The following is a 15,528-nucleotide window of genomic DNA, read 5'->3' on the forward strand; positions in this document are numbered from 1 at the left end:
TGTGGCTCAAGGAGGTGGAGACTATCTCAGGAGCTTAGAAGATGTAAACAGTACTGTCACATGCACTCTTATTCATTGGGCATCATAGAATTGTTTCTAAAACGTTCCATCTTGTTTTCAGCACGTCTCTTATGGCTTTTAAAACCTGTTCAACATCCCTGATCAGGACACCATGGCTAAACTGGAAGAGTTATTAGTATATTGAACAAAATAATCACTTAAAATGAAGTCAGTGGCCAGCTGCTAGGGGCTTGTCAAAAGGGGAAGAAATGAGTTTTAGGATGAGCTCAGCATGGGACGCTCAGCAGCAATTCCAATACAGGTTAAAAATACAGAGAAGATTAAAAAAAAAAATCTGTGGGTGAGGGCGGGTTCTCTAAGTGCTGAAATACAAAATAGAATTGTATAGGAAATGGAAAAGAGGGGAGATTGAAAGGAATAGATATAAGCTAGGCATCAAGGAACGCAGGCACACAATAAGAGAGGCAGGAAAGCAAAATGAAATAATGTAGCCAGGGGACTGAAAGGAAATAAGAAAAGTTTCTAAAAATACATGCAGGAGAAAGAACAAAACGGAAACAACACTGCGAGGGGAGCATGGTGAGCCTGGGACTCAAGACGTGACCGGGACCTGTCACACCTTTTGTTCTTCTCAGTTGTCAGTAAGATCTGGGACGGAAAGAGTGAGAAAGGATTTTGAATCTGTGTTTGAATGGGTATGGAAATCAGAGCAGCTATTGACGACAGTCGCAGACTAAGTTATCTTTATGGGGAAACAGCAACCATGAAATAACATTTTATGTGTTTCTGCGGTTAAAAACTAAGGGTTTCTGACAGTTCTGGAAAAGTTGAACAGAACATTATAAATATCTAAGTAGTCTAGTAAGTAAAGACACTAGCAGCCAAGAAGGGAAAGGTGACATCTCTTCAGCCCAGCCCCCTTTTAGGAACAAATAGAATGAAATCAGAGATTGCAGATGATTTAATTTTGGTCATGGAGTTTGTCATTCACTTAGAACCATCTATGAAGTATGTCTTATACCATAATTATTGTTTTACTTACATTCAAGACTTGATAGAAATTTTTATGTTTTATGTTTTTTTGTGGGGGGAGAGTAGAAATATTCCAATTTATTTTGTACGTTTCTTGGGGCATGGGGAAAGAAATGGTATTTGAAAGTATGAATTGTGCTGTTAAGAAGTATGCAGAATGACATAAATTATGACAAAATACAATACTGGGATCGATTAGTAAGTTTAACTTTCCCTTTTGTTCCACAATGTTTCTGAGTGTATTTTGACTAAGTCCTTTGCCTAACTACCCTCCAGTTGAGCTGGCTCTGGAGTATGCGCTCTGCCTTCAAGGTCAGATCTCTGTTGCTTTGGTTCTTTATTAAGTTGGTCAAATGTATGACATGTATTTCTCAGCTTTCAAAATAACTCCTTGTGTAAAACATTCTGTCAGGTCTTAAGGGCCGATTGATAATGGGACATTATTAAGCTGAACCCGCTGGTGTTAGCATTTAGAGATTCCTCTTTCATTCCCAGAAACAGGAAGAGCAATAGCGACAAGATCAACAGAGATGGGGTTAATAATTATATCAGGAATAAATCTAGTTGTGATGCAGGCAGCTTCAAACCAGATAATTTAGAAATAGTTTGGATAATTACTAATTAGGTCGACTGACAGTGAAATTTGAATTATTCATGAAAACCTGAAAGCAGAGGATAATTCATTCCTGAATACCTCAAAAAAACTAATTGGAATGTTGTTTATTATATTTTCAGTAGGTGATGTGATGATATTTATTGCATGCTCTATTTTTGACAATTTTATTTTAGAAACAGTGTACCTTCAAGTGACAAATAGAAATGATTAAGACTGATCCCGATGCCTCAAAAAATTATCTCAGAATTCAAAATAAAAATACACTTGCACTTTATCATCAAGACAAAATCTGTAACTCTCATGAGTTACCATCTCAGAGTAGTCACTCTGGTAAGCGTATTATTTAACATTCTCTCCAATTTATTTGATTATTGAATTTTTACTGTCTATAGTATAGCTATTGGCTTGTTTGATATGAACATCCTGTGTTGCTTTTGGTTAGCCTTACTTTCTGTTTTCATAGATGTGGGATATTCAATAATAGCCTCATAGTACTGCCTTATATCCACATTTGGCATGCCTTTATTTCCTTATAAACTTCATTTTCATTATATTCATGATTAGAATCAAATTTAATGATTTTTGAGTTTTGAGATTACAGATCCAGTTAAAGTTACTTGCGTTAATCATTCAGTTAATCTTGAATAGCTGTAATACGTGTCACTGTCCCTTTGCTAGGAAAGGGACATGAAAAGTGTCTCCTTTTACAAAACTCAGAAACTAGTGGTGACAAGTGGCAGAAACAGCAGCCATGACCTGTTCACTGCTAATTGATTTGATACTACTCTGTCACAGAAAGGTGTTTAGGTGTTTGCCCCTTTTGAAGTGTGTGTGTACGTGTGTGTGTGTTTGATGGGGAGGAGATTTGAGACAGGGTTTGTCTGTGTAGCTTTGGAACCTGTCCTGGAACTTCCTCTGTATACCAGACCAGCCTCAAACTCAAAGTGATCCACCTGCCTCTGCCTCCTGAGTGCTGGGATTAAAGGCATGTGCCACTACAGCCTGGCTTGAGGTGTGTTTCTTGGGGCTCTTTATAACTAGTATGTCCATGAATTTTAATTTTTTCAGATTACCCACAGAAGTGATGATTATTAACATTTCTTTGGTGTTTGTAAGAGGAAGTGTAATGCCGTTTCTTTCCTTATCTGTTCAACAAGTTTAGAGGATTATATGGTAATAAGAAGGAGCATGGGAGCCTAGATCATTATTGGGAAGAGAGCCACCATGTCACAGTTCTGGAACTGAGAAACTTCCTGTCATGTCAACAATATCTCTAAGAACCAATATGCCTTTGGACCAATAAAAGTATACTGTGCTCTGTATTTCTGTTTGTAACACAAAATGATCAGTCATAGCCATATACATAATCATGGATGTGCATGCACGCACACACACACATACACACACACATGTACACACACACAAAGCTGAAAACAAAACCCTTCAAAACAAATAAAGCTCTCCCAACACAACAGCTAAAACAAATATCCAAAACTAAACCAATCAACCAACCAACAAATCAAATACATATAAAACAAAATTTAACCCACTCCTGGCCCAATATTCAAGAATATTTATCTTTGAAATCCCCCAAACGTCTTGCTTGATTTTTGTAGCCAAAGAAAGACAATCAATGTATCTGGAGATCAATGAGAAAGTCTACCTTACTTTCAAAATATCATTTTAATAAAAATATTTCCGATAAGAAACTGCTTATGAGCTGGGCGGTGGTGGCGCACGCCTTTAATCCCAGCACTTGGGAGGCAGAGGTAGGCGGATCTCTGTGAGTTCGAGATCAGCCTGGTCTACAAGAGCTAGTTCCAGGACAGGCTCCAAAACCACAGAGAAACCCTGTCTCGAAAAACAAAAAAACAAAAAAACAAAAAAAAAAAAAGAAACTGCTTATGTTTCTTTCTTCCTTTTACTATTCAAATTATTTTCTTATACTTTTGATTCTCAGCCAAAATTAAGATGGTGACAGATGGGTTCTCCTACCCAAGCTTATAAATAAATAGCCTGTGTTAATTTTGTCTCAGACCTAAGTTTTCTTCAACAAGACTGTTATATGCATAAGATATCAACACTTTTGGATTGAAATGTGAAATATTTTGTTCATTTTCATTGCTAATTTTACCTGGTTGATATAGAAAGACATGTATATACATGATGATTTTCATATAATGTTAGAATGAATGATTACTTGTGGTAAGAGGAGCAAGAACCTGTGGAAACACATTGGGTTGCAGTCCAGGGTACAGAATAATATTCAGAAAAGGAAATCTAGAATAGGTAGCATTTTAACCAGCTATGTAAGAAAAGTAAGACCAACAAGTCATAATAGGGAAAATACTTCAGAGTCAAAGCAGTATGTACGTGGGAAATGGTGCAGAGTGGTGACAATGGACACTTTAACATCAAGAATGTCGGTAAAGTTAAGCAAGATGTCATTGAAACCATTTACACTATGATCTTCTGAAGCTTTAGTTAGTCACTGTAGAAACCAGGTTTGTCTATTTGGTTATGGTTTTTTCCATGTCTGTTAGAAAGGAGCCTGTGTCAAGAATTCAGGAGAGAAATGTTGGATGTGGTAGAATAATATATCATTATTTCTGCAGTAAAGAATAATAATTCTAAACAAGAGCCCTTGTGGAAAGTTAAATAGGACAAAGAAATGAGAGACACCATGGGTTGGGCAACTTTTTTTTTCTTTTCTTTTCTTTTTCTATTGAGCCATTTATGATGCGTCTGTTGAGAGTTCTCTGTTTAGGTCTGTTCCCCAGGTTGAAAAATTTAAGTGTTGTAGTCCACCTTGGAAGAAGAGAGGTGACTCTTTGCTTAGTTCAGATACACTTATAAAAAACCTAGGATTATCCATTTATCTCTGAATTCAATAGAGTTCCCAATAATTATTCATTTGTTCATCTAAAAGTAGTTGCTGAACAGCCACGAGGTGCCAGGATAAAATTTACATTGGTACATAGTTGATTAATTTCTGTTTCCTCAGAATTTACTGAGTACCAAGTGTAAAAAGATTAAGAAATCAATTCACAATAAATGTGAACGATCACCACAGCAGCAAGCTATGAAAAGCAAGTGGTGGGATGCCATGAGAGTCATAAACCATACTGGATACCACATATGTTTCTTGTTTGGAAATTAAATCTGAAGCTTAGGGATATTTTCTAAGCAAGGTATGCAACTGAAGCTCCCTGAAACGGTATTAACAAAAAAGTTAGAATAAGCCCCTATCCCTCTCTGGGTTTCCTCGCTTGAAACCTAAGGTATGGAAAGACTTCAACTCAGAGCTGGGCACATAATTAGTAGGGTAATTGTTAGCATGAAGTGGCTTCATTCACATCACTATCTGAGACCGACCATTATAAACCCAGCTCTGTAATCCCAGCACTTGGGAAGTAGAAGCAGGATGACTAGAGTTTCAAAGTCATTCCCCTCTCAATAATGAGTCTGAAGACAGAAGCTAGCCTGGGTCACATGAGACCCTGTGAACTACCTGAGAAACAAAACAAAGAGTGTGCAAACAGACAAACAAAACTGCAGGTCTCACACGAAAGTTACATGTGCATACATGTGAAATACAAATCAACAGTAGGTAATTTTCTTTGCAAAGTTTTATCTTTTTCCTACTTTCAGAATTGTATATTCAAGCCTTTCTGTTCTAGAAATGAATTCATAAACACTAAAATAGTGTTAAAAATCAACGGATATCAAAGCAAAAAGGTCTATAGACGATATTTTTGAAGACAATATGAATTTGAGCAATTTAATAATTAGCAGTACAATGCGGTGAAATGAACACAAGAAAGAAAAATAGAGTTTTAATGTCCTCTGCCTATGAGTTACTTCGTTTCTTTGTATTTTAGGCCCTCATTTGCAGAATTTAATGATTTAAGGTTTTCACTCTATGTTTTCCTTCAGCTAAAATATTCTTCATACTGTTTAATTCACATAGCCTGTAGGAAGAGGCAATTTTTCTTGTTGAGTGGACATTTGGAGTTCTGGGAAAGGACAGCAGCGTCATTGAGTGCAATCAATTCAAAATAGTTTAATTGTGAATAGTTTACTGGCTGGTACATTCACTGTCACATGGCAGAAGCATGGAAGGACCACAGTAGTCCTGTAACACCAAGCAATTTCCATTCTAGGATCTTTGAAACAAAGAGTCTTCTGTATATTTAGTTTCCTGTGCTTGGCGGTAGCTAAGGGTTTGTAAAGCACTTAAAGATGCTAAAGTCAAAACAATACTCAGGAACTGTCCTCGTTATTTGGTTTCTATGATTAAGGTAGCACTGTCCTTGAGCTGCTTAGGATGATGACCTTGGCTGTTTGTTTCATATCCGTTGTCTCGATAAGGTCTCTTTGAGTTTAAGAATACCTGCATCTTAAATCTATGTTTGTCTCCTGAGGCTTCACAAAAGTAATTTGGATCTTGCAGGTATTTGATTAATACTTGCTGAATAAATATTACTCTTAAAATTGCTCTTCTACAAAACTATCAATGATTGAAATTAAACAGTGCTACATAGGAGGAGCATTTTTATTAATAGATTTAAAACATTCTGAAAATCTCCACATTACATAATATTGGCAGAATGGAGTTCTTTTTGTACTATTAAATTTTGGATCCCTACTCTAAATCTTTTTCATACATGGGTGTGATTTCATGTTGCTCTATATCTTCCTGTAAAGCAAGAGAGGTTTATACTATGAATGGTGCTTCCCATATTCCTGTACTATGATAAACCAGGTTCCATCTGGCCCACTTTGTCATCACTCATCCATATTTGATATCCATATTTGATATTTGTTACAGATTATGTATGGTACAAAGTGCTCAGATTGACCATGGAATCATAGTCTAGAGATAAATTACTGACTAAGTGTCTGGGAAGGCTATATTAGAACTAGAGAATTGCCAGGGTACAAAAGAGTTCTTTCACGAATCTATGCTATATTCCTTCCATTAATGTCTTAAGAGATTTAACCTCTGTAGGTCATAGGAAGATCAGATCTTATTAGATCTTATATGCTTTCTTTTCCTAACCAAAGTGACAAAATAGTATTGAAGGGCTAACAATGACAACAGAGGAGTACAGCTTTGAGATATGCTTTCTCCTGTATTCACATTGTAATTGGTTTGAGTAACACTTGTCAGAACAAAGAAAGACAGATCTGCCTTTCCTCACTCTGGCTCCTTAATGGAATTCATAGTTTTGGAAGTGTCCACTATAATTTTCTCATCTCATCAGGGTTCCTCATAACAACCAGGAAAACAAGCTGTATTTCTGTAATTGCTGGAGTGTAACCTTTAATGCTGGGCACAATGAAGACTCCTTGGCCTCATTATGATTATTGATTCATTCAAAGTAAACATATCATTTCCTTGCGAAGTCCCTAGAAAGTCCTGCACATTTTTCTAATCATTAGTCTGTACTCAATGCTGCTATTTTGAGAGCGGTTTCCTTTTTACAAGACAATAATAACAGCTGCTCTCAGCTATTTCTCTCCGAGCTATTGCAGAGCGTGCCCTTCTATCTCAACTATGGCATCAGTGAGAGTGTGGGAGGTGGGAATGACAAACAGAGCTCTTCTGGATCACACAAGTTCTCCAGTCAGGCCTGCTATGCACTCAGCCTTTCTGATTTTAGAGTTTCACAATGACTACTGTGGCTCATTCATTGGATTCTGCACACGATTCATATCAGCAGATTCCCCTTTACAGCCATCTACCTTGAGACTGAAGTTTGTGTGTTTATCTTCTCTGTAAATATACAGAATTCAGGCAACTGCTCACTGTCTCCAAACACAGACCTCTTTAGTTATGTACAGTTTATTTACAAAGCTGGATCAGACACAGTCAGGCTATGCAGTTTGCCTTTGGAGAGGTGGGCTTCAGGATATGTCTTTATTATTAATAGTTTTTCCTTATTTTTGAAATTTTCATACACATATATAACAAACTATGACCGTAACTACCTGCCATTTCCCCTCCTGAGTCTCCCTATATCATTCCCAATATATCCACCTCCCAACTTTATATCTTCGTAAGTCCATTTACTGTTGTCAATATGCGCATGGGTGTGGGCCTTCGATTGACGCATGAGAATCCTACCTGTCTACGTCCTCTAGAAGGATGACTTATCCTCCCAGAAGTTTTTGCCAGCCATTGGCTCCTCAGTAATGACTGGAGCCTAGAAAGCGCCTTCCCCATCTATGCAGGAATTTTTTCTGGCTTTCTTTATCTTGTGCAGGTTTGTATAAGGAACCCCAGCTTATGTGATTCTCGTGTGCACTGACCATTCCATATCCAGAGGTAGCATTCCACAGCAGTCCTTCTATCTTTTACATCCGACAATAGTTCTGCCTCCTTGTCTACTCCTCTCTGAGCCTTGCTGGGAAACGGTACAGAGTGGCAGAGATGTCTCACTTAGGGCAGAAAACACAGTTTCTTACTCTTAATATTTTAACCAGTTATGTATTTCTAAGTAGACTGTTACACACTGGGAAACAAAGCTTCTCTGACCAAGTTGAGAGCAGCACCAGACTATGGATATAAACTTAAATATTTAAAGGGCAGCATAAATGTAGCAAATAACAATAAGTCCTCCCCTAGGGTCATTGCTGTGAAATCCCTAGCCTTGGGCTTTTATCCAAGATTACAGTACCAGTCATGAAATTTCCTCCTGTGAAGTAGGCTTCAAATCCAGTCAGAGAACATTTAGCTAGCTGACCACAGTCAGGCAAATTGTTGTGGGATATTTTATTACATTGCTACTAAATTCAATCTTGGATCAGGGGCTAGACCAGAAACGGTTGAAAGGAATTAGCCATAGCATACCAAGAAGCCAGAAAGACAGACAGAGAGATGCACAGGCAGGAGAAGGACTTAGAGTTTTATGGTCCTTTTGGTTTGGGACAGTAGGAGAGACACTCTCTTGCTACATTCCTCACTAATAAGAAAGGTCAGCTGATTGCTTATTGGCCTTTCTGAGTTAGCAAGTTTTCATCAAAACGCATGACCTCTGAGTCTTTATGGGTAAATAGAACGATAGAGACTTAATTAAAAAATTGCATGTGGTGTCAGCAGCAGAGCCGGGCCGGGGTGGACCAGAAGTCCTGTCTGTCCAGGGCCTGAGTGGCTGGGCTGTGGGGCCACAAATGGTAGTTAAAATATCAGTAGATTCAGTCAGTCACTAAGTCAATGTAATAATAATAGCAAATCTTGCCTATAAAGTCTGTATTGTGCCGTACAGAGGCCAGTGGTGAGTAAGTCCACTGACATCTTTTCCACCCTACCACACTGCTTTGAGCTCTATGGATGCTAACCAGCAGGGTAAGTTTGAGATTTTTCTATGTTTTATAGCCAAAGGATAAGGTATCTTCAGCAACAGAGTCTTACTATGTAGTTTTGGGGGATAACTAAGAGGAATGACAATTGCTTGTGTTATTATTGAGACTTCTGAGGCCTCCCTGTCAAATAGTGAGGGTCTAATGCATTTCAAATTTAATTGAATAATCCATGGTAGCATTTTCTACCTATGCATGGTAATTCTATTTAATTTTAAAACATGTTCTTTCTATCCATTGCTTAAATTTAGAGTTACTTCTGCTGGGTCTGAGGTTGTCACTATCAAGGTTCTAATCAGACCCAGAACAAGATACATGATTTTCTGTCAAAACTGGCTGCTTGGATGTAGAGCTTGAAAATATGGGCTTTCATATCACCAAGGCTGTCATTCATTAAGTGTGATTCCAAGTGAATTGCTTAATATCTTAGCGTCTCAATTTATCTTTTTGTTCTGTTTTATTCTTTGCTACAAAGTCTCACACTGTGGCTCAGGTTGGCCTAACACTCACTATGTAATATAGGACAGCCTCTTAACTAATGGCAACCTTCCCATTTCAGTTTACCTAGTTTGGGGATAAAAAGTTTGTATTGAAAGTAAGAATTTATCACGAGCATTAAATGGAACATTGTATAGAGCATCTGACACAGCGCCTGTGCATGGCGTTCGCTGTGAGCTCTAACAGTTCTTATGATAGCTCTTATACATTATTGAGCTCAAAACAGGGTTAGGAAAACACAACACAGCAACAACTTCAATCTAGCTTCTCCCTTTTCTCCTCTGAAGCATGATATAAAGAAAATGTTTGAACTTCAGCATAAGAAAGTAAGTTCATTGTCCTGAACCCAAGAGGCCAAGAACACGTGGAGCAAACAGGTCTCACTAAGTTTCATATTCATATATCTATATATCCATATATATATATATATATATATATATATGTATCCGCGCAAAATAAATGCAATGCAGATATCAAAGAATATTTACCACTTTAATGATAAACTTACAGAACCAGAGTTCCAGCGTAGTACAGGAGGTAGGGGGGAAAAAAGGGCCGAGCTGCCTCCCCGCGCGCCCATTTATTGGCAGGCATTCGCCCGAGGCAAACCCCGCCCCCTAAAGGGGCTGTCTTAACCCTACATATATATATCCTATCCTCCTTGACAAATCATTCTTTTATATAACTGCTCATTGTTCACCAAACTCAGGCATAAGAATATGCACTATGTCTTACTTAATCTTTGGAACTTCATTTCTGAAGACCCCTGTGTTATGTAAACCTTTATTTAAACTTATTTTCTTTCTCTTGTTAGTATGTGTTTTGTTACTGGGGATTTGCCATACCCTTGCAATACACAAGAAGGAGGCATCACTGTAACATCCGTGGCATATTTTGATTTGGGTTGTAAAACGTAGGACAACACACACCTCCTCCATTTCCATTTAAAAAAGAAAGACTATTTTAAACTTTAAATTATGAGGAAGAGACCTGGTAAGTCGTCCTTATTGACTTACACCCTGAAACTCAATATGGCCAAGTTCAAGACAACCACCATATATGGGCTGCTCAAAAGGCTTCAGCATTGTCGGGGAATAAATTTCATTCAAAGTTAAAATTTTAAATTATATGTGTCCATGTATTTCTGTGTGGGAATCTGTGCATCTCAGTAATGCTGTATCAGCAGGCCAGAAGAGGGCACTGGATGCCCTGGAGCTGTAAATAAGTGTTGGTGGTTGAGATTCTCCTGATGTGCGCCCTGAGAACTGAACACGGCCCTTAGCAGGAGTAATATTTAATTTGCTCTTAATCACTGAATTGTTTCTTCAACCCTCTCTCTTTTGATGATTTCACTCAAATCTAAAACATCTCACCTATGTATCTAAAACTGCTTTTATTTATTATCTACATTTGACAATTTCCTAGACTTGTCTAGATTTTACATATTGATGCGCCTCTTTCTTTGGAGGAGTAATTAAATAACATTATTAAAGTTTTTATTAGATAACAGGTAAAAATACGTAAGCTAAAATGAGTCATTTCAGGTTCCGATTTAGAAACTGATAGAATATTTGTGGAACCCCAGAACTCATAATCAATCACTGATGCTTTGACAAATGTCTCCTTATTTGTTCATGTTTCTATCTTCTTTGAACACATTTAATACAAGATGGCTTTAGGATGCTTTAGACAATTGAAGAAAATGGGCTACAGTCTGTTCCTTGAGGGCTGTTACTGACATGGAGGTAGTTCACGAAACAGGATAATGGAGTTATACCGTGTGGTAAAACAATTTTGTATTCAAGTCATAAAACATGTCTTAATTTATTTGCATTCATTAAATTAACATTTTTCTAAGTAGATTCATTGCAGTTGAGTGACTGGACTGTAGATGTTGCAAATGCATGTCTGCCCATTCATACACAGGTTCTCTAGAAACACTTCCACTTTGATAAGGTGTGAGAAGTATTTGCATTCATTGCAAGACTATGGAATGTCCTTACAGGCATAGAGGAAGCTTAAACATATTATATGCATCAAACAGACAGTTCTCGCTAGGGGAAGGGGGAAAAAAGGAATTAAGTCACAGCTCCTTGTAAAATATTGCTCCAAGTAGCTCTTTGGCTTTGAAGTGGTATCTAAACCTTTGCATCTTTATGAGGTCATATATTTCAGACTAGAATTTAAAATACATCTAATATATGTATGTGCACGTGTCAAGGCAGAGGGACGTTTTGTATATGAATTTAATTAAGCAATAGGCCACTTTGGGACTTGTTTTATAGAGCCATTTGTTTCATATGAGTTCAACTGCCCAAGCTACCGTGCAATAATGGTCCTATAAAATTACTCTCTGGAGAGTCTTATTTCTACTATAATGTGCTTTTACTTAAAATTTAGTTTAATAGCAACATTTTTCCTTATACATCAGCTGTATACAAGTAATAGCTTTCAGGAAATCTGGTAGTTAAGAGCTCTTGATTTTCTTTTCTGCTATTGGGAATTATTCATTTAAAGCATTAAAAAGTAAAAAAAAAAAGAGGAGGAATTTGCATGTTACATTAGTAATAACCCCCAGTTTGCTATTTACATCCAATTTTCTTCAGAAATCCCCTCATTTAAATTACTTGGTGATATTTTTGCTCAGAACCTGTCCAGTATTACATGTGTTTGGTCCATGAATTGTCTTAGGTTTGACACGCTTCTTGCACCAATAGTTTCTGTTATTTGGCAAAAGATAGGCTCTTTATGGGCTGCCAGGAGCTAGTTGAAACCTAATTCCAGTTTGAATGGAATATAAATTTGGTAAAAAAAAAAAAAAAAAACCTCAAACAAACACCCTTTCCCAGATTTGTAAATAAACGTTTGTAAAGCATGTGTATGTTAAAATAGTGTGTGCCAGATGTATGTTCCAACCACAAGTTTTGTAATACCAGAAATGTGTTTTCAGCTTTCTAAATGGCACTTAGGTTCTATGGTGGCCACTCTTTGAATTCAGGCATGAGTGGCCATCATCTGGAGTCCTGCGCTTCACTGTGTCTTAAGTATCATAAGCACTTACTTGATGGGATTTTTCACCCAGCCCTGTATCTGTAATGTAAAATAGTTCTACTTTTGAGAAGCATTACACATGCTCCAGGTCAGTATCTCTTCAGACCTCTTGAAAAAGCAACTGTGCCTAAATGCTTGGTAATTATGGGTTTTACCATGGTGAACTGGGAAAATCTAGATGTAAAAAGCAGGTATTCTAGATATGTGGTAGAGTCTGAATCACTTTACAGAATAAATTCCTATTACTCTCAAATTTGTATTTGCCTGTGATTAGCCATGACTTTCATGAATATGTTATGAAACTTCATGTTGACAACTAGACAGACACTAAGTGTAAAACTCTGGTGAATTTGCATTTTTATGCAACATTTTATTAAGATTTAAGTAATTTTTCAGAATTAAAGATCTCAAAATGACTTAGATATTTTTATTTAGTACTGATATTCTTGTTTGTAAAAGTTAAATTGAATATTAAAAATTTAAGGAAACATGAAAATATTTTTTGTATTGAGTGAAAAATATTCATATTTAATGTGCTTCAATTTTGATTATAGCTTTAAGCACTTCAGTCACCAAATGAGTACAGATTGAAATTGTGATGGAAACAGAAAATATGGAAAGAAAGCTCAGAACAATTTAAATGGTGAAATAATTTTTAAAAATCTGCATGGAGGAAAGCTACTTAATATTTTACACCTTAGAAACAAAAGTAAGCATTTAACCAGAAGTGAAATGGCTGCTCTTGATATTTCCAACGTAATTTAGTAAAAGATCAAAGAAACAAAGGGATCTGCATAAATGCCTCCACAGGACTTTCAGCAATTCTGTCTTTCACGTGTAAGATGAGGAGAATAAGAATCCATCGACGGTTAGGTGTTAGTGTTAGGTGAGTGGGTTGCCAAGCTTTTACACAGCTTTAGACAGGTAATTGGCACTAGTGTCTGAGCACAGTGGCCATACCGTGTAGAGCTGCAGTCACCAGAGAGGAAGAGTCTGGGGAAGGCTTTCTGCTTGAGTTTGTGTCTCCTGTTTGGCTAGACTTTGGATGTCTGTGGGATACAAACAATGGGATGGGAGCTGGTGCTGATATAAGTTAAAATCGGATGATTGTGGTATGAGCCCAGAGGAAGCAGGAGAGATGGGATGCAGTGCATTCCAAAGAAAAGTCTTAGAAATAAAAACAAAGTTCCTCCTTTGACGTGGAGAGGAAGGTGTTTGGTGGTGAGTATAAGTTCTGTTTTTTAGTTTCTTTCCTCATGGCTGCGACCACACTCCAGATAAGGAAAAATTTATTTGGACATAATTTCATGTCAGATAGGATTTAATGAGCGGCTATGTTTCCAGCTATGAAGGGGAAGCTTGCAATGTGACTGTGTCTTCAGCTGTGAAGGGGGAGCTTGCGGTTCCAGCTGTGGAGTGGAGAGTTTGCACTGTGGCTGTTACATCTCAGCAGATCAGGAGGTAGAGATCATGGTCTGCACCGGGAGCTTTGCTTCTAAGAACCTGTATCTACTTGCTAGGTTCTATATCTGACTGTTGAACAACCTTCCAAAATAGCGCCACCACTGGAGACTAAGTGAGTGACAATTCACATTTAAGCTATAAAGCAGATGCATTTATAGATAAAGTTCCTCTCCATAGTGTCTTAGATGGGGGCAAAGTTCGAGTTATGACTTAAGATGAGAAGATGAAGGAGGTAGATCCATAAGCCATTAGAAAATGGTTCATACACTTTAGAAATGGTACCATCCACTCATCTAACTTTCATAATTTGTATGGCTGAATCATAAGAAATCTGAGTAAGGTAGAGAATCTCCTTATGCTTGGGCTTGTTTTACTGATCCTAATTCATGACCTAGAACTACAGACATGCAAATGAATAGAAATTGAGGACAGTAGCAGGATGGCTGTCACATTCACCCCAATAGGTAAGGAAGAAGATAAAGGTGGAAATGGCATGTTCGAATGGTTTACACAACAAATCAAGGGACTCCAGGCATTTTGAGGTCAAAGAACAAGTGGAGTGGAAGTGAGATAGACCATAAGTTTTTTTGGACTAGGAAAGCTGAGGTTGCAACTTTAACATTAGGAAGGTATTTCTACATGAGCTGTATTCAAAGACACCCCTACCAGACTACTGAGAAAGTAACCCCGGAAAGAAGCTAGGGAGCAGGTAGGAATCTTATCCACTAGAGGGAAGTAGAGCAAAAACATTTTGTTTTCAATATCTCCATCTATCTATCTATCTATCTATCTATCTATCTATCTATCTATCTTCTATCTATCCATCTATCTTTCAATATACACTATAATATTGAAGTTTGAAATCTATACAGTTTTTAAAACTTCATCATGATGGAAAACAGATACACATTCATTAGAAACTATTGTTGAATTTTGATATCTTAGCCTTGTGTTAAGTGCAACAATAGTCTTTTGCCAAGTTCTGCAATGTCAACCAGCTGCAATTCTTAGTCACCCTATGATTAGTGAGGCAAACAACTTCCTCCAGCATACAGTGCTGCCAATCCAATGGGTTGGTATAACTTAGTAACACTGTGCGCTAGAGTGCACTTTTTTGCTTTTCCCACTTGCCATGAATAGATTATATAAAATACTGGATTTCATTCTGCTATTTCTTACATGTACCTAATATCATTGTGACTATATTTCTGACTTACCTCGACTTTATGGGGATGGAACCTCTTCATAAGCTGAGGAATGTCAACAGATGATGATGGCATCTACTATTAGTTTAAAGACAAATGACTGGGAACAGCACAGTGCTAGTGCTGCTTGCTTGTAATTCTATGTTAGAAAAAGTAAAGGAACCAAGAGTCCAAATTAAAAGTAGATGTGTGATTCTTCACGTGACCTGAATCATCCATCTGGAAACAAGATGGCAGGCTTTCCACCTGACAGTGTAACAATGGCTGTTTACACAC

Source organism: Microtus oregoni, unplaced genomic scaffold (genome assembly GCF_018167655.1).
Source record: "Microtus oregoni isolate MIOR12 unplaced genomic scaffold, Mior012 000021F_ref0000039, whole genome shotgun sequence".
In the NCBI taxonomy this organism is placed as follows: Eukaryota; Metazoa; Chordata; class Mammalia; order Rodentia; family Cricetidae; genus Microtus; species Microtus oregoni.